The sequence below is a fragment of the Pinus tabuliformis genome, chromosome 9 (assembly GCF_031772625.1).
Source record: "Pinus tabuliformis cultivar Carrire ecotype Pingquan chromosome 9, CPIR1, whole genome shotgun sequence".
Lineage (NCBI taxonomy): Eukaryota > Viridiplantae > Streptophyta > Pinopsida > Pinales > Pinaceae > Pinus > Pinus tabuliformis.
Genome location: NC_142307.1, coordinates 998,344,170 through 998,364,006, shown reverse-complemented (window position 1 = coordinate 998,364,006; position 19,837 = coordinate 998,344,170).

Genomic DNA, 19,837 nt, shown 5'->3' with positions numbered 1-19,837 from the left:
CCCTGGTCCAACATCACATTATGACTAAGATTTTCTCTATGAAAATCATCTATGGTCCAATGTCACATTATGAAAAATATTGTCTCGATTTGAAAATCAATCATGCTCAACCATGCTCGACCATGATCCAATGTCGCATTATGACAAATATTGTCTCAACATGAAAATGAAGCATGGTCAACCATGTTTATTTTAGGGTTTATAATATTTATCTTAGGGTTTATATACTGGATTTATAATATTTATCCCTTGGGTTTAATATTATTCCCTTGGGGTTTTAGAATTAATCCCTTGGGTTTATATATCAATTTCCTGGATTTATTAATCCAAGGGTTCATATTCCTAGGGTATAATATTATTCATAAGGTGTATAATATTAATCATAGGGTTTAATATAAATCCCTTGGGTTTGTAATCATGGTCAACCATGGTCCATGTCACAATATGTCAAATATTGTCTCAATATGAAAATCAACCTTGGTCAACCATGGTGAACTATACTCCAACGTCACATTGTGACAAAGATTGTCTCAATATGAAACGATTGTCAACCATGGTAAACCATTGTCAACCATGATTATTTTAGGGTTTATAGTATTTATCTTAGGGCTTATATAACTAGGGTTTATAATATTAATTCCTTGGGTTTAATATTATTACCTTGGGTTTTAGTATTAATCCCTTGGGTTTATAATATCAATATGTTGGTTTATTAATCTAAGGGTTCATATTCTTAGGGTGTAATATGGTTCACATAGTTTATAATGTAAGTCATTGAGTTTAAGATAAATCCTTTGGGTTTACAATCATAGTCAACCATGGTCCAATGTCACATTTTGAGTAAGATTTTCTCAATATGAAAATTAACCATGGTCCAACATTGCATTGTAACAAAGATTGTCTCAATTTGAAAAATAATCATGCTCAAACATGGACCAATGTCACATTGTGACAAATATTTTCTCAATGTGAAAATTGTAGAAATTCCTTGTAGATTCAAACTGCTAATTGTAATATGCTAAAACAAAAGACTTGAAACTACTCTATTCATCAATGGAAACAATTAAACGATCGTGAAATCATGAAGAAAATAAGAGAAAGAATTCAATCAACACATTACACAATGATTTCCTAGGGAAAGCCACAATTAAAAACCCTTGCTATCTATATATTGCATTAGTAAGAAAATATGAGAATATTACAATGCTTTTCTCAAGCCCGAGCAGGCTCTACACTATCTCTATCTGTCTCACAGCTTCCTAGGCAAGCCCATGCCAATACTTAGTCCATACTTTTTGTACCTATAGTTTATTATTTCTTAAAGATGATAGGAATATTCTTTATAGTGCATACACTATAACATCATTTGAGTGTTGACTATACAAAAATAGAGGTGCCACCTAAAATTTGTACCTATACATTTTCAACATAAGACAATAAGTATAATTTCAAAAAATTAAGCATTATAGATAATGCAGAGAAAAATAATATTAAATAATAAAAGATATTTTGAAGCAAAGAAACACAACCAAATGAAATTCAACAATAGCTCAAGGATACTAAGAAGGTAGACATCACCTTTAAGCCTCCATTGATGATGATTAAGTAGATCTAGGAAATCATAATATCTATTCAAGGTTGTGAATCCTATTAGAGTCAGTCTTTGAAGCCTTCCACCAGTGATCAAACATGCTCTTACAAAGTGGTTTTAGGGTGTAAAAGTCAAATTTTGTCATTTCAGTGAGTCTTCAAGAAAAATTTGGTCACTAGGTATTAGGTCTAGGATTGTTTTCACTCCTTCCAAAGTTTTCCAAATATTGGTCCATGTCACCATTCGGCTGAGTGTACCATCATTCAAAGAGTTTTCATCATCATTTCAAGTTCCAATGGGTCATTTTACACCTTGTTCGTGCTTCAGTTGTACTTAGGTAAGGCTGATTTCGCTCTTCTAGGATTTTGAAGGTAATTTCCCTTGGATGGTCAAATCATCAACAAACTTTGTATCCTGATGCTCATACACCTTCCCCTGCCCTTAAAATACCTTCTTAAGCACTTCCCATCACTGATATCCCTCAAATTCATCATTTTCCCACAAACCCTAGCCTATTGCTACAATTTGACACTTTTCTAGGTTAGGCTTGTGTTTTTCCCTTTTGGACAAGTTCCCCTCACTCAATCCTTGAAATTCCACTCCCCCTACTTCCTAACATCCCTCCCTACTTCCAAAAATTTTCTCAAGAAATTAGAAGCCCCTCCTCCCCTTCATTTCCCTTCATTTCTACAAATCCCCTATCCCACACATTGGGATAGTTTTTATTCAAATGATGTTTCTGAGCAAGATAAGATGCATTTGACAAACATGAGAGAGGTTTTTGTCGATCGTAGAAACAGGAAAAAAAACCTCCTTCAGTTTTTACACAGGTCTCATGGTGTGGGAGCAATGTCCAAAACATCATTTTCCTCAAGAGAGTTGATGCACTTCTGGAGTGACCTTGGGAAAATCAATATTTCTCCCATCTAGGGTCACCAAATGACTTTCTTGATGAGTAAAATGATAACTAGACACAGAGACCTTTCTAATGAGCTATCATGAGCTCAATTTGGAGTTGAGGAAGACCTCCAAAAGTTGTCTTGAAAGTGGCGCTGCGCACTCCCTTCAGGCGTTGTGTGTTTGACCAGTCTTGGGAGATTGGGCTTTTGACAGGGAAAATGAACTCCAAATTGAAAAATTAAAGATGTTCTAGAAACTAGACTCAACAAGATTTCCAACGAGCTATCCCACGCTCAATTTGGACACCGAATAGGTAGTCAAAAGTTGGCGTGAAGTGAGCTTTTTCTATCAGTGTCAACAATTTTTCTATTAGTCTATTGGCCAAACGCGCAGCACCTAGGGTGTTGCACACTTTTTTGGGGCACTTTTTGGAGAAATGGCCACCACCATTGGATTCAGAAGGCCATGTACATGCAAGAAAACCATGTTTCCAGGTGTGGAAGTCAGAATTGCTACGTGAAAAGGACAAAAAACCACCAAACTTTCATGTTTCTACCTGTTTTTGGAGCCTGGCGCTGCATGTTTGAGCAGCCTTGGGAGATTGAAATTTTGGAGGGGCAAATAAAGGTCAAATTGGAAACCAAGGGCATATTTGGAAAGTAAACATGATAAGATTTCCAATGAGCTATCATGAGCCAGATTTGGAGGTCAGGAAGGCACTCAAAATTTAGTTGGACGTTGGTGTTGTGCACTCCCTTCAGGCACTGCGCACTTGACACTAGCACTACGCACTTGCCAGATTGCCAAATTTTTCACTGTTTCTTCTAGAATTTGCTTTTCACCTAGGGATTTTGATCTTTTTACGTATGTAATGTGAAATCATGATGTAATTAGTGTATATTTTGGTTACCTAGGGTAGATACATTAGATAAATGGCCTAGGTAACATGTAATGAATCAGTTTGCATCATCCTAAGGATGAGTCAGTTTGACCTCCCTAGTCTTTAGCTTTCAGTTCAGTTTGTTGTGCAACTGTTCCTCCTCTCATGGATTCGACCCCTGAGGCTAGGATGAGTTGGTTTGATGCCTATATTATGTATTTTCTTAGACATTTGTTGAGGTTGGACTCAGTTGGATGCTTAGCACTTGATTGTACATCTCTTGTAAGCAGTTTTGGCAGGCCATTAATGAGAATTGCAGTTATTTTTATGGGATCTCTATGGTATGGAGTTCTAACATAGTTTTTCCTTACGTGATCATTTATTTACTTGTTTTATGTATGCTCTCAATCATCTGAATGCTTCTAGTTGAATGTTTTTAAGTAAGATAGGTAGAATCCATTTTATTTGATGCTCTGCCTTGGGAAAACACTCAATATTTCATGTTTTTCCATTGTTTAAGAAGGATCCATGATCTGCACATGCCCTCCTTAGATTCTCACCAGTCAAACACTCCATTTCATCAAGCTTAAGAGTGCTAAAGCCTATGCCTACCTTGCCACATAGAACACACTACAATTCTGACCTAATTCCCTATACCTAAAACTGCCTAGCTCCTTCTAATCCAGAAAAACCTCTACCAAATCCAATCAAAACTTTCGAGCTACTATACCTAGCCTAAAATCCTTTACTTGATCCAGTCATCTTGACTGACATCCTTACGGAGAGAGCCCTCTCCTGGCCTAGTAGGGCTAGCTACTTGGCTAAGCTTGGTTTGTTGTTACCCTAGCATTGCCTCCCTTCAGCCTAAGGTCAATCTGGGTGATAACAAATCCAAGTTCATTGCAAGTCAAATGTCATGCATTATCCATTGATAATGAATATTAGGGTAGCAATTATATTTTATAATTTATATAATTATGTTTAAGTGAACTAGTAGAGTGGCTACTGTAATTTTAACAAGTGTAAAATACGCATTATACTTAAACACGGTCATAATATAGAAGTTTTGAAATTTTGTATTAAACCTTGATATATGGAAAAAAAAAATATCACGATGAGAAGAAAATGCAAGAATGATAAATTTATATCCCAAAAAAATAAGCAAAATTGTAATAAAATGGTGAACAAATAGTCACCTCATTATATAACAAGAAACAAACAACAACATAAACTAAGTAAAAAGTAGTTTAGAATATAAAATTAAGTAAGAATATAATCATAAAATATGAAACACATTCATGGACATCTACAATAATTCATTTGGCATAATTAGATCTCCCTACATGATACACAGTATGACTAATAAGAATATTCCAATTTATAAACATAGCCTTGGATAAGGTTGGCTACAACTACATGAAAAAAAAAACAACAACAACATGCCCATTGATGACTCGATGGACATTGACACCGATGACAGTGAAGATTATCCAAAGGAGGAAGAAGAACCAGAAGATGAGATTTAACAACAATTTGTTACCAATTTTGAAGTCTGTGCCAAGAAATTTCTCCTTTGCTACCTTGTTCTTCCAGTTCTTATACAAACGAGTCATGAGTTCAGTGTTTGGAATGAGAATTTCGTTTTGTACAATGTATTCTTTCCTGCAAATTTCTGTAAAAACATTTAATATAGGCCAACCATAAACACTACACGTAGTAAATACAGACCAAGCAAACACAAGCAAACTGTATATTCACACGTACAATTAGTCAAACCAACCGCATGCCTTTGTAGACCATTTATAGAGAAATTTAATGCAGCATAATGTCAAATTTGTAATCTGTTATCGGAATCGTTCCATCATAATTATCGTGAGAAATAAATAAAAGTGTTAATTATCATCGTCACAATGATTCAATTCATCCCCTGAACCTGAGAACAATGCAACATTGATGGTGGTGTTTATTGTCATTTTTTGTTTTTTTTTTTTTAAATAGAAATTTAATTGAATTCAACATCTGAGTCGTGTGTTTAGAATAAAATAATATAAAAGAGCTTATTTGCGAAGACAAGTGTCTCAATATAAGTAGTTGAGTGCGAGTCTTTCTTCCGAACAACTATACTTTAATAAACAATTATAAGTATCACTGGTATATTTAATGAATATAGCATTATTAAAATTTCTTTCTAATTATCAATATAACTTGTTACTCATTCTTTCTAATTATGAAAATTTATTTATAATTAAACAATTTTCTAACCATTCTCGATGTTTATATTTATGATTTTTCATAACTTGTTACTCATTCTATGTAATTACAAAAAATTGTTCCTAATTTAGCAATCTTATAACCATTCTCGTGGTTTATGATTTGTCATAAAATGTCTAGCTAACATTTCTTTGCATATTTTATACATTGGGCACAACAAAATATTTGTATCTATCGACATAATTTAACATTAAAAATTCATTTATGGCTAATATAATTTCTCTGCAAAGATAATATTGAAAATACTTTAAAAATACCCTAGTCACATTTTTATCTAGCACATCTTTTAGCTTGACTGAAGCTTCCCATCCAAATTTTCAAGAGTAATTTTCTTTCAAATTAACGTTCAAATGTTACAATGTTTGGTTGTTATGGACTTTAAATATTGTATTCCCACACTTTTGAGACACTTTCAAGAGTACTTCTTTTTCAAATGTTAATATGTGATTCATGGTAGAATATATTAAATTAATGTTCATATGTGAGATTATTTAGAGCCTCTAGTGATAAATTTTGGATAGAATATATTAATTGCAGGCATTTGGTGGTTTGGAAATGTCCAATTTTCTAAGAATTTGTCTTTACTTTTGATGTGTTTCTTATGTGTTATGGATAATGCCATCTCCCTTGTCATTATCATGTGGTTTTTTATTTTTGTTTTGATTCTCCCCATGTGATGTGATTGTGGGGTCATCAATATTAACACATTTGATTAACAATTTCGTGGTTTGTTTGTGAGGTGATTATAGGTCATCAACATTAACACATTTGATTAATAATTTTGCAGTTAGTCATAGTCTTATCGAGCACATCTTTTAGGTTGATGGAAGTTTCCCATCCAAATTTTCAAGAGTAATTTGGTTGTTGTTGTGGGCTTCAAATATTAATACGTGCATTGGTGGTTTGGAAATGTCCCATTTTTTAAAAAATCTTCTTTACTTTTGATATGTTTCTTTTGTGCTATTGATAATCACATCTTACTTCTCATTATCATGTGGCTTTATTTTTGTTTTGATTCTCCCCATGTGACGTGATTGTGTGGTCATCAACATTAACACATTTGATTAACCATTTCAGGGTTTGTTTGTGAAGTGATTAATCCAATTTTTAATGAATCTAAATCAAATATTAATTTAATTTTAACATGGATTGAATTGAATTAGTCATTAGAAAAATATATTTATATTGTGTAAGATAACATTTTTATTTTTTCTACTCAACCTAACTTGTTCCCCATTTTATTAGGCATTATGTTTCTTTAACCTAATTTTCTCTAGGGTTTAGTTGTGAAAAAATTGATGGTTTGACCTAAAGTTTTTAAAATTAGAGTTATGTTTGTAGATTCATATAAGAAACTTTTCTGAATTCAAATTTGTAGATTAATCTAAAACAAAAATTCCAATTTTAAAAAATTACCCAACAATATTAATAATTTCTCTTTCACTCAAATTTAACTACATTTACATTTAAATTACTTAACGTATCACATTTCCCTTTATCTATGTTACTACATCATTTCCTTTACTAAATCGCGTTCCTGCATCATTTCCTTTGCAACAATATTTGTAGATTAATCTAAAACAAAAATTCCAATTTTAAAAAATTACCCAACAATATTAATAATTTCTCTTTCACTCAAATTTAACTACATTTACATTTAAATTACTTAACGTATCACATTTCCCTTTATCTATGTTACTACATCATTTCCTTTACTAAATCGCGTTCCTGCATCATTTCCTTTGCAACGTGATGTAGTGCACTCGCTAACTTTATCACACTTATTTATATTAACCCAAAAAAATATTTATATTTATAATCCAAATCACCTGCTGTAAATTAATTATTTTGCCTGCTACTTTATCATCACAATCATTCATTTGGTAGATGATAAATTTTAACATACAAAAATTGATACGACAAAATATGAATATTTACAAGTGACAAGACCATACTGTGACTTCATATTAGTAAATGTCCACAATCTGCATGGTCACTGGCCGGTCACTTGCTTTATTACTACGAGCCAATCTGGACATTAAAATCTCTGATCGGTTGGCCCACGTCGATTACAATGACTTTGTCTCCGTCTTAAACAGTGCACCTGCACCTCCTGTAAGTAATAACGACATAAAGCTTTCTCCTTCTCAACCTATAAAGTTATGAACAGATGAGGGTTTGTCTTCATCTTCAAGAAGTTTCCAGGTCCATACTCGCTGAAAAGTACCAAATATAGAGTTGTCAATTTCAACTGGACAGCAAAATTTTGAAGGGAATTTGGTGAAATTTATTTTTTAAAATACTAATTTTGCAAGTGTTTAAATTTTTTAAATTTATTTTAAAAAATACTAATTTTGCCAGTGTTTAAATTGTTTTTTCTGATGGTGGAAATAGATACACTTAAAATTTTGAATTTTCAAAAATTTTTGTCAAAATTTCCATTATTTTCCCCAAAATTGTAAACTCATTGACAAATATTAAAAGTAATTGTAGTAAGATAATGATTAGTTTATTACTTTTATGTTTTATTTATTAAATATGATTGGTATTATAAGCTAAAGATTAGTTTATTACTTTTATGTTTTATTTATTAAATATGATTGGTATAGTAAGCTAAAGATTAGTTTATTACTTTTCCATTTTATTTATGAAATTAATGATTCTTTTATTGTTTTTCCGTCTTATTATATCTGTTCAAAGCTCATATATTGTTTTTTATTTTAGTAAAATAAAATAGACTTTAAATTAGTTTTGAAATTCCTAATTAAATTTTACAATGTTCATTAAAATTTTGAAAAAATTAAATATTAAACTAAATATTTTGAAAATAAAAAATAAATTTTTAAAATTTAAATTTCTGATTGGTTCATTTATATGAAATGATTAATTTCATGGTGTTTAAAATTGAATTGTCAAAAAAAAAAAAACTTGTATGTAGTCATAATATTTAATAAATAGTACATCTATCAAATCTAAATATTTATGAAAATGAATCTTCAATTACAAACCAAGTGTCATAACATTTAATAAGGAATATATCTATCAAATCTAAATATTTATGCTTAGTAATTTATTTTTACATTTTTAATATTTATTTTTACTATATATTTTACTAATAAAAATGTTTATGAGAGATTTTTTGGCGTAAATCACATGATATTTCATTTCTCTACGCGTTTCGAACCAACCAGTGTGTTCATCGTCAGGGCAAGTTGAATGAACACTAGTGTGGTTCATCGTAAGGGCAAGTTGAATGAACAGATCATGCATAGCATGTTAAATAGATAGAGCAGAACCTCCAACGGCTATATTTAGGTCACGGCTATATTGACAACGGCTAGATTTGACCGGTCAAATTTAGCCGATTTGACCAGTCAAATCTAGCGGATTTGACAAGTATAGCCGTTGGAGGTTCTGCTCTATCTATTTAAACATGCTATGCCTGATCTCTATTCATTCAGCTTGCCCTCACGATGAACCACACTGGTTGGTTGGAAACGCGTCGACAAATGAATATCACGTGATTTACGCTGAAAAATCTCTCGTAAACTTGATATGGATCACAAAAACCTCAATAAAACTAATAAAAATGTGTGAAACAATAAATATAGACATTCATATTATATTCATATTATTTTTAATTTGACATTTTTTATTTTTTTAATTAATAATTGGATAATGAATTTAATATAAAATAAATAACCATATATTATTTTACTTATAATATTATTTAAATTAATTTATTTGAATAAACTATTTAGGTTTCTTTTTAAATATAATTTACTTATTTAAAGAATGTTTAAATTTATTTTTATTTTATGTTTTTCATATGAAAAATATTGATGTTGTATTTCAAAATTTATATATTTTTTATTTTTAATTAAATTTTTGATATCAATATAATGTTGTATGTAAGGCTATTTTAAATTGTAATTTATGATTACTATGTAGCATATTTTATATATACATGGTTTTAGAGGTTATTAAGTCTATAAACATTTAAATTAATCTAAATTAGCTATCAATTACTTGGTTTTGAAGTTTTTTTAACTCTAAATATTTAAATTAATATAAATTAGCTATCAATTACATGATTTTGGAGGTTTAATTCTAAACTTTTAAATTACTCTAAATTAGCTATCAATTACTTTTTACATAAGAAGCACTTATTAAACAACCACCTTGCATATTACACTTGTTTATGAGATGATAATAATATAATATCCCATGAACCTAAGGAAAAGACAATAACTTAATATTCACTATTGTCATTATGTGTAATTGAACATTAGGGACCCATCTTGCAGTCAATCTATATGTTTTAGGAAAGCAATCATTAATTTCTGGCCTAAAATGCTTATGAAATCTCTTGTGCACTAGTCTTTGTCGTCTTTGCAAACAAATATAGGGTAAAATTTATCTAGTTTGTTGCGTGAGAGTTAATGTTTAAGGGTTATGTATGCACATATTTAAATTTAAGCAAATAGATTATCCAACTATGTGATTTAAGCAAGTAGATTATCCAACTATATGTTTAAGCAAGTAGATTATCCAACTAAATAAATTGGATTTATCCCACTATGTGTATTGTTACCTACAATTCCGGCCCAAACTCTTGAATAACTCTTACCAAACTTTAAGGCTTTCCTTGGCAAGCAGAATAAAAATTTCAAATCTGAATCACCCATCAAATTTGACAATTTATACAATTAAACATCTCTAGCACCTATTCTAATCATTTTAACAAAAATTTAAAAACTATTAAAAAAAAAAAAATTAAGAGACAAATTATCCCATAACATGCAATTTTCCCTTCAAATTCCATCCTTTCTCGCAATTCTCTTTTGAACGGAATTGCCAATGATTTGGTTGACCTTTGAGTCTCGTGTTATATTCAATCATATCCGATTGGCGAACACATTTATATTCAATCATATCCGATTGGCGAACACATATATCTTTCACAGGGAAAAGAGTGGCATATGAAATGTGAGGAGCGACTGCAACCGACAAGAAGATATTATTGGTATGGTGTAAATGACAGAATTTGTTCTTCACAATTTTGTGAATAACAAACAAGTCGCGTCATGTTCGATCATATACGTGTCACATATATCCTTTATATTGACTTCAGACCAACATATGTACACGTGTAATGGCAGCATCGCAAACGCCTGGCCTTTCATGTCATTCATTTACTGTCTTTCCTTCACCGTACACTGTACAGTGCTAACACTGAAGGGATTACGCGAAGGAAAGAGAATCAAATCAATCATTTGCTAAAGGTTCCAAAGAAGCTCTCAATTGTGATTACCTATACTAATTTCAAATCACATTAATGTCTCAAATGACTGTTTTCAACTATTTTATTCTTGAGCTTATTTACAAAGAAAGAGAAATACGGGTAAATAAAAAGAAATATATAAACATAGATGGTTTATTTAGGATAAAGTAATAATAAATATTATTATTATTATGATGTATGAAGTAATGATAAAAACAAATGTTTTTAGGGTTTTCCGTGGTTGATATTTAGATATTAATTTCAAATCACATTAATATTTTAAAGATATGTGTATTTTCAATTATTTAATTTTTTAGCTTATTTACAAAGAGAGAAATATATAAATGTAGATGGTTTATTATTTTTTTTTAAATGTGGGAAAACTTATCATGACTTAATTGTCAAATCAACAATGAGGACAACTATCTGTGGTTGTTATCGCGTGGAATGCAAGCTCACTCATCACCAATATTCAAGGAAAACCACACCACTTGGAATAACCCGTTGGTGGTTGGTGGTCCGTAAGGGTGTAAGCTTTTACTCTTGTGAGATGCTGGGTCTTGGGTCGTTAACACGTTTCCTTACATAGACGAGCTTTAGCCAAGCAAAAGCAATTTTAGGGCATACTCCATGCCGTAAATGGTTTATTATACCAATTGCACCAGATGTTGCAAAGGGACGTTGCAAGGCAATAACATATGCAGAAAGAGCATAGATGGAGACATGCATGATATGTTACAATTTGAGTAAGAGAAATAACATGGCGTTAAAATTAAAGTGAATTCCTCTTTAGCTATCCTATTTATTTGAGTTGCAATATGTCAATTAAGGGAATGCTTAGCAATTTCAACATTGTACTTGCAACTTTAGTTTTGTTTTATACGCTTCTAGGGAATGGGATAGCTTGGTAATTTAGAAATGGATGGTTGGTGAATGTAGGTATGGATCCTTGATTGATGCGATGGTTCTCTCGTGTTGATTTTTTTTAAGATGCAATGAACCCCTAACATTTACAATCAGAGCCACATAAGAGTCTGTGAATTCCACGTAGTTTTTAGCATTAATAATATAAATTCAATCAAACTAGTAGTCCCAATTGGGTCTGCATCCAATTCAATTCATGTATAGTTATATAGAAAAGTTTGAGCTCGCAGGTCTCCCTTAAAATTGGCAAGTAGAGTAATGACCTTCATCCTATATGTAACAAGAATTGTAGATGTAATTGAATCTTTTAATCTTAAAATAGCCAAACTTACCTAAAAGAACAAATTTCAGTCCCAATTGGGCCTTCTTCCAATTCAATTCATGTATAGTTATATAGAAAATCTTGAGCTGGCGGGTCTCCCTTAAAATTGGGGAGTCAAGTAATGACCTTCATCCTATAACTAACCATAATTATAGACATAATTGAATCTTTTAATCTTAAAACAAGGAAAAACTCTAGTTAGCAACCAAAAATACTCTAAACAATCTCCTATATGTTGTAGATTCACATTACAAGAAGGAAAGGAAAAAGATAATAAACTCGCTTGTCCACATACGGGCAATAGATACCCTAGTGGAGTTGTGCATATAATAAAGACCAAAGATCAAATTCCACACATGTTCCAACAATAATAAATTATAATCATTGCCACAATCTCAGACCCAAACAATTCATTCAAACCATGCAAAATGAAGGTCGCAAACAAATTAGTGAAGTCTTTGAGCCCAACAAACCCCGGAAATTCAATTTACATGGACCCATCAACTAGCATATGTGGAGCAGAGCAAAACCAACAACCCAATAAATCAATATTGTCAATGTATTTAAATATTTGTACCACATAGAGACAAGATTCTCGTTCGCTTAGGAATTTTACACAAGGAAAGGCATTCTAGATGGCCACATACTAAAGAAAAAAAACACAGATAACAGAGAACACTAGAGATGGATATTTAAAAATTTATTACCAATATGTTTGGACACTCAATTGCATGAAGATAATATAAACAGTCTCTCTCACTCAAGAGGCTAAACAAAGAAAGACACTCCAGATGGCATTGAAGTATAAAATATAAATACAAACAAAAGATTACATTGGACGAAATAATTGAAATCTTGATGAATCTCTACTTTCATAAGCAACCTTAAACCCCAACTAAGAGGTGAAGGCATGGGTTGTATAACACAGATGCAAAATGAAATTGAAAACCGGGTAGGAAAAATTTCAATCATACAGAATGTTTATACGTGCAAAAAACATAAACCCCAACACAAAAGCATGTCTTTCCTTGATTCTCTTTTAATGAAATATGCAAACTTATCTTGTCTCTAATTCAACCCATACTAGATACAAAATGAATTTTGATCTTGAACTAATTTGGGAAGAAGAAGATGAAGAGGAAATTGTTGAACTTTGTAAAAAGACTTATCCTTCTCAAGCATTTCAAGCTCTGCATTCTCGAAGAAGTTATGATTCGAACTTCTCTTAGAATTACAAGTGGGGAATCTCTTATTTTGTTGATAACAACAATAGGAGGTTTTCCACAAAGAGTGTAGAGTTTGCTCCCAGAAAATATCCTTACTATAGTCCTCTAATTAGCTCTAGAAGTGCAGAGCTTGGACTTCATATTTGTTATCCATTCCCAGATAGCCCTTCATCTACCTTCAACAAGTCATCAATTTCTAGGTCTCCTTCAAATGGGGATTCTGCTCCTGCTCTAGACATAGACATATCAAATGAAATGCCTGTGAAGGATTTTGGTTTTTCTAACTTTAAATCATTTGATGACTATATTTCATTGAAGAGCAACAAGATGGATTGTTTGGACCCTAATCCTTGTAAATGTAAGTCCACACTAGAACACCAAACCAGGGTCTTCTCTTGGGCATCTCTAAGACAGGAAAGTCTATCAAGAGAGCTTAGAATTTCTCGTAAGTACGATTAGGAATTCATGAGGGCCCACTGGATGCAACCTGCAAACTCCCTAAATCTGCCAAAAAGAGCTTCATCTATAGTGAGAATTTCTTGGGATTCTCCTCTATCATACATAGAATTTGGAAACTCGGACAAGGTGAGGAAAAGCCAAATAAAAGCAACTTAGAGTTATGTGAAAGATGAATAGGAATATAGAGATCATAATGTTATTGATGATGCCTGGTATCAACAAATATCAAGCAGAGCATCTCTTGCTCAAGGATCTGGATTTTCAATTCCTTTCCAACCCAAATTATCAAATAGTTCATACAAGCACTTTTCTTCTTTAGGTCTGTAGGGTAGTAGCTCTAGCAAGGATGAGGCACCTTACATCCCTTGCAGCATTGATGCTACTTCAACCAAAATTAACTGGCCAAATAACAGAGAGAGACATTTTTAGATGGTTTAGAAGAAACTGAGCCCCTTGTGGAGAGTATGGACAGATTGAAATACAAGGGATGTCATCAAAATCATTACAAGAAGAGAAAGGGTGCCAAGGTGTAAATTTTCCGTGTCGTAGGTTTTCTTTTTCTGTCTCTAACTTGCACATATCATAGCTTCCTTGTTGTGGTTAAATTTTCCATTTTTTTCTCTCAACCATGGAAATTTTTTTTATTAGTCTTTAAGTAATTCTGAATGTATTGAGATTTGCAGCTTGAAGAATTTGATACCTCAGAGTGCATGGGAGATCTCAGGTTAAAGATGATTATGTGCTAGTGTATCTGCACATTAATATTTTAAGAAATTTCGAGCATTTATTCCTCACACACCATCCAAACGATATAGAAGATAGATTTCAAGACAAGATAAAGGCCCTCGTCTCAACTGCATAAAGACAATACAATCAATCTCTCTCATTCAATAGGCTAAACACAGAAATGCACTCTAGATGGCATTGAAGTATAAAAAATAAATACAAACAGAAGATTACTTTGGAAGAAATAATTCAAATGTTATAGAATCTTTACTTTCATAAACAACCTTAAACCCAACCAAAAGGTGAAGCCGTGGATTGTATAACACCGATGCAATGACTATATTTCATTGAAGAGTAGAAAGATGGATTGTTTGGACCCTAATCTTTGTAAATGTAAGTCCACACCAGAACACCAAACCGGGGTCTTCTCATGGGCATCTCGAGGACAGAAAAGTATATCGAGAGAGATTATAATTTCTTACAAGTACAATCAGGAATTCCATGCAACCTACAAACTCCATGAATCTACCAAAAAGAGCTTCATCTGTAGTGAGAATTGCTTGGGATTCTCTTGTATGAGATATAGAATTTGGAAACTAGGGCAAGGTGAGGAAAACCCAAATAAAAGAAAGTCAGAGTTTTGTGAAAGATGAAGAGGAATATAGAGATCATAATGTTATTGATGATGTCTGGTATCAACAAATATCAAGTACAGTATCTCTTGATCAAGGATCTAGATTTTCAATTCCTTTCCAATCCAAATTATCAAATAGTTCATACAAGCACTTTTATTCTTTAGGTGTGTAGGGTAGTATCTCTAGCAAGGACGAGGCGCCTTACAACCCTCGCAACAGTGATGCTACTTCAGCCAAAAATAACTGGCCAAATAGCAGACAGAGAAATTTTAAAGATGGTTTAGAAGAAACTGAGCCCCTTTTGGAGAGCATGGACAAATTGAAATACAAGGGATGTTATCAAAAGTGTTACAAGAAGTGAAAGGGTGCCAAAGTGCAAATTTTTTGTGTGGTAGGTTTTCCTTTTCAGTCTCTAGCTTAGACATATCATATCTTCCATGTTGTGGTTAAATTTACTATTTCTTTCTCTCAACCATGGAAACGTTTTTATTTGTCTTTAAGCAGTTCTGAATGTATTGAAATTTGCAGCTTGAAGAATTTGATACCTCATAATGCAACACCCTTGCAACACAAGTAGACGAAGAGGAGAATTTTTCTATCTTTGAACTCAACCTCTCAATTACCTTTTATTCATTTTATTTCACTCTGATTAGGAATTTGACTCATCCATTTCTACTATAAGAAAAGCTTCTTAAACAAAACTTGGGCATTTGGAAAATATATATGCAAGATAAAACAAATTTTGTTGAAGCAGATTTATTAACACAATAAAATGAATGTCATTCAAAATATTTATAACAGAAAGGAAATCAAACAAAATTCACAAATGCATTCAACAACTAGGAATTTAAAGTCTGCGAATTTACATACTTATAATGCTAGATTAAATATGTATTTGTATGTGTTACAATTTAAATATATTGCAATCAGGACAAACTTGAGGGTTTTGATATGAACATTATGTTATTTCTCAAAGTGGTAATATAGAGGCTCAATGTTTATTTACTCGCAAAAAAATCCATACAACCATTAACAATGACACTGGTTATTTATGTACTATGGTGAGGCCAGGACCCGTCACTGTCGCCAACACAACACGCTATGGTTGTGTGGTTTTTTATCAGGGGAGTCCAACCGTCTGTGATGTTCATCAACGCCATCGGCAGAAAAAAATTGTATAGTGAAAGTACAAAAAAATATGAACCAGAGATCCATCAAATTTTAAGTTTTTTCAAGGCGACATATTAAATATGTATTTGTATGTGTTACAATTTAAATATATTACAATCAGGAAAAAATTGAGGGTTTTGATATGAACATTATGTTATTGTTCAACGTGGCAATATAGGGGCTCGATGTTTTTTTACTGGCAAAAAAAATCATACAACCATTAACAATGACACTAGTTATTTATGTACTGTCTCGAGGTTGGGACCCATCACTGTCGCCAACCCACCATGCTGTGGTTGTGTGGTTTTCAATTAGGGGAGCTCAACTGCCCGTGATGGTTATCGATGTCATTGGAAGAAGAAAAGTGTACAGTGAAAGTACAAAAAAAATATGAACCAGCGATCCATCAAAATTTATGTTTTTTCAAAGCGACAATCACTCATTAGACTTGCGTGTCTATTTGATCCATTAATACATTTACTCTCGATTGCACTGTAACAGTATAAGTTGTTTATTATTGTAATTAACAAAATATAGTTAGTTACAACAAGATGAAAAGCATTCATCACCCTATATGAAGCTTTGAACAAAGTACAGTCCTATATTGTGTGCAAAAATTTGATTAGACCATGGAAAGCTTCCAAAAACTTGGTCCCTGGTCTATAATTCTGATATTCGCTGTAGAAAAGCGTATAGAGAGCAAAGGATCCATTCTAGGGCATCCACCCCTTGAGTCTAATGAGTTTGCATAAATAAGAATTCGAGAAAATTGTTCTTGGATACATCTTCCACAGTTTTCCTAGATACACTCTCTGAACTTCTGGATTGGAATTGCAATACCTCATGTATTCTTTGGTCCCATCCACAGTGCAGTGCTGGAAGACCAACCCTATTCACTAACCACCCTGCGTTGTTATGGGATCCGTCTCTCAAGACTTTGATTTGAGCTAACAGGGGCGCACCAGAATGGAGCAATTGTGGAATAGGGTTATCGCCCATAACGAGCATTTATCGATGAGGGTCATTGGACCGATGCCCTACTAACAAAGGTCAGATCTGTTGTCACCTTGCCAAATCAGGTTGCAATTCAAATCAACGATCCATCAGAATCTAATCATCTAACAAAATATCGAACAACACATACAGAGGACAAGAGGGTAGCAAGGGATTTGTTTTCAAAGAGGAATGCCTTATGACATTTTTATAAAATAACAGTGAAACAGTTCAATTATTATTATTATTATTATTTTAATGAAGTAGTGATAAAAACAAATGCTTTTCAAGTTTTCTTTTTACTATGACCAAAGAGCACTTAGAGAAGGCGGTGTCTAAAGACACCATTGTTTGATCTTACTAGAAAGAAAGATGAATAATCATGGAGATTATTTTGACTTATAAATAGGTTTACATCATAGATAAATACCATGGGAAAAACCATGGGTGCTCATATACTTGGAGCCCAAAACCACCAGTAACTTGATCAGGTCAAGTTTACTCGAACAACCCTAACAATCCCCTCCCTCACTCTCAGAGATTGACTTGGTCCCATTCATCAACCTATGCCTCCAAATGGTCTATTCCAATGTTGAATCCATGGGCTACTTCATTGCATGTATGCATGAGAAAGCTCTTAATACCTTACAACTATGCATGCTCCCACTCAACATTTATGCCTAAACTTCATAGGGAAATACCTTAGACCAAAACACTTTGTGTGTTCACTTCACACATTGGCTCCTTCATTAAAATTCAACACCGTTTACTCCATATCTATTCTTTTTTCATCCATTGGACCATTCTCTCAGCTTCCATATCTAGCTCAATCCATACTAATCCATACATGGCTTTATACTACTCTCAAAATTGCTACACACTTGCTACGAGTACACTATTTAAATTTTCCAAAATCTCACAATATATTTTTTGGTTGTCATATTCACAAAGTTCTCTTATTTATCACTTTGGCTCTGATACCTGATGTTAGAATCATATACCACCAAAAGAGATGGTAGACACAATTGTTTTGTTTCTAGTTATGTCGTAAGGCGTTCCCCTCTAAAATCCACTCTCCTCTTATCTTACATGTCAAATTATGATCTGTTTGATTTGATGTTAGACGATTAAAATACTTTCTACCTTTAATAAACAATTTAGTTATAATTAAAACAATAACCATCTAAACTTCATCTTGAAATTTTTCAAGAACTAGCGAACCCTGAAGGTAGATGTTAGCCTCCTGCTGCAGCAGGTATTCATTTTTCATGATTGACATTTTTACATGCCAAATATGTCATACTCTGCAAGCTGCAGTGTTCCATATTTGCACAAGTAGCAATGAAAGTGTGCTGGTCCAAATGCCACTGCTGTATTCTATTTGTGATGAGTTTTTTCAGTTAAAGGAAGGCCAAACAGCTAAATCTTGGTCTCCCTAGATTTCAATTTCCTGTTGTAGAATATAGAGAATGTATCTGTCCAAACAGCTAAATCTTGGCAGATTTGTAGATAAGTAGAGAATCAAAGGGACCCAACTGTTTAATCTGGGCCCTGGCAGAAATAAGTGCAGATTCAGATAGGAAACATTCAAAAGAAAAATTGTAATTCTGGGTCTGCAAGTCTAAGTGCACCCTAATCAAAAGAAGAAAAAATGTTAGGACAATAGGCTGGGTAGGTAGCTGTTTGGTGGCAGAGTGATGACTGATGATAAATTTTGTGTCTCGCAATGTCTTATCTTTTCAGATCACAGTTGTCAGGCAGTTTTATTTCAAAGGAGGTGCTCAAGCTGGAATTCATTAACCTCCCCTTCTTCTCATTTCCCCCAAGTCACTTACTAACATCCCCCAAGAGGTCAAGATCTGCTTGAGCCTCTCAGTTTCATCATTTTCATGACATTCGCCTTGGTGAAGATCTGCTTCACCCAAGGATTGCTCACTCATCTTCTGTGAGCCTTCTTTTCCCAACAAAGCCTAAGGTCTCATACCTTAGCGCCCTCTGTTCATCTCCATATTAACTACTAACTTTATTATATAACTCCCTATCAGTTTTTCCCTTCCCCTATTAAAATCATGTATATAAAACTCCCCTATGTAAATATTCCCTCCCTGGCAATATAGCCATATTTTTATAAGTCCGGGAAAAAATGGTCCATCTGGGGCTATTTTTAGCCCATCCGAGTCATAGCAGGGATTAATCTGACACCTGGTCAGACTAATAACCTCTTCCCTAACTCTAAAAACCCTCAAAAACCCAATTTTTATCCCTTTACCCCAAGTTTGGGCATAAATTGCTAACCCGCGCTCAAAAACCCATAAATCCGCCATTTCCTAAGTCTAAACCCACCGCGCGCTATATTTAAATGGGAATCTTCCCGCGAATATCCCCGCCCACTAACCCGCCACCGCCTCGCGCCTACCGCCAACCATTGGATCTTCCGCCCCGCAGATCGACAGTGG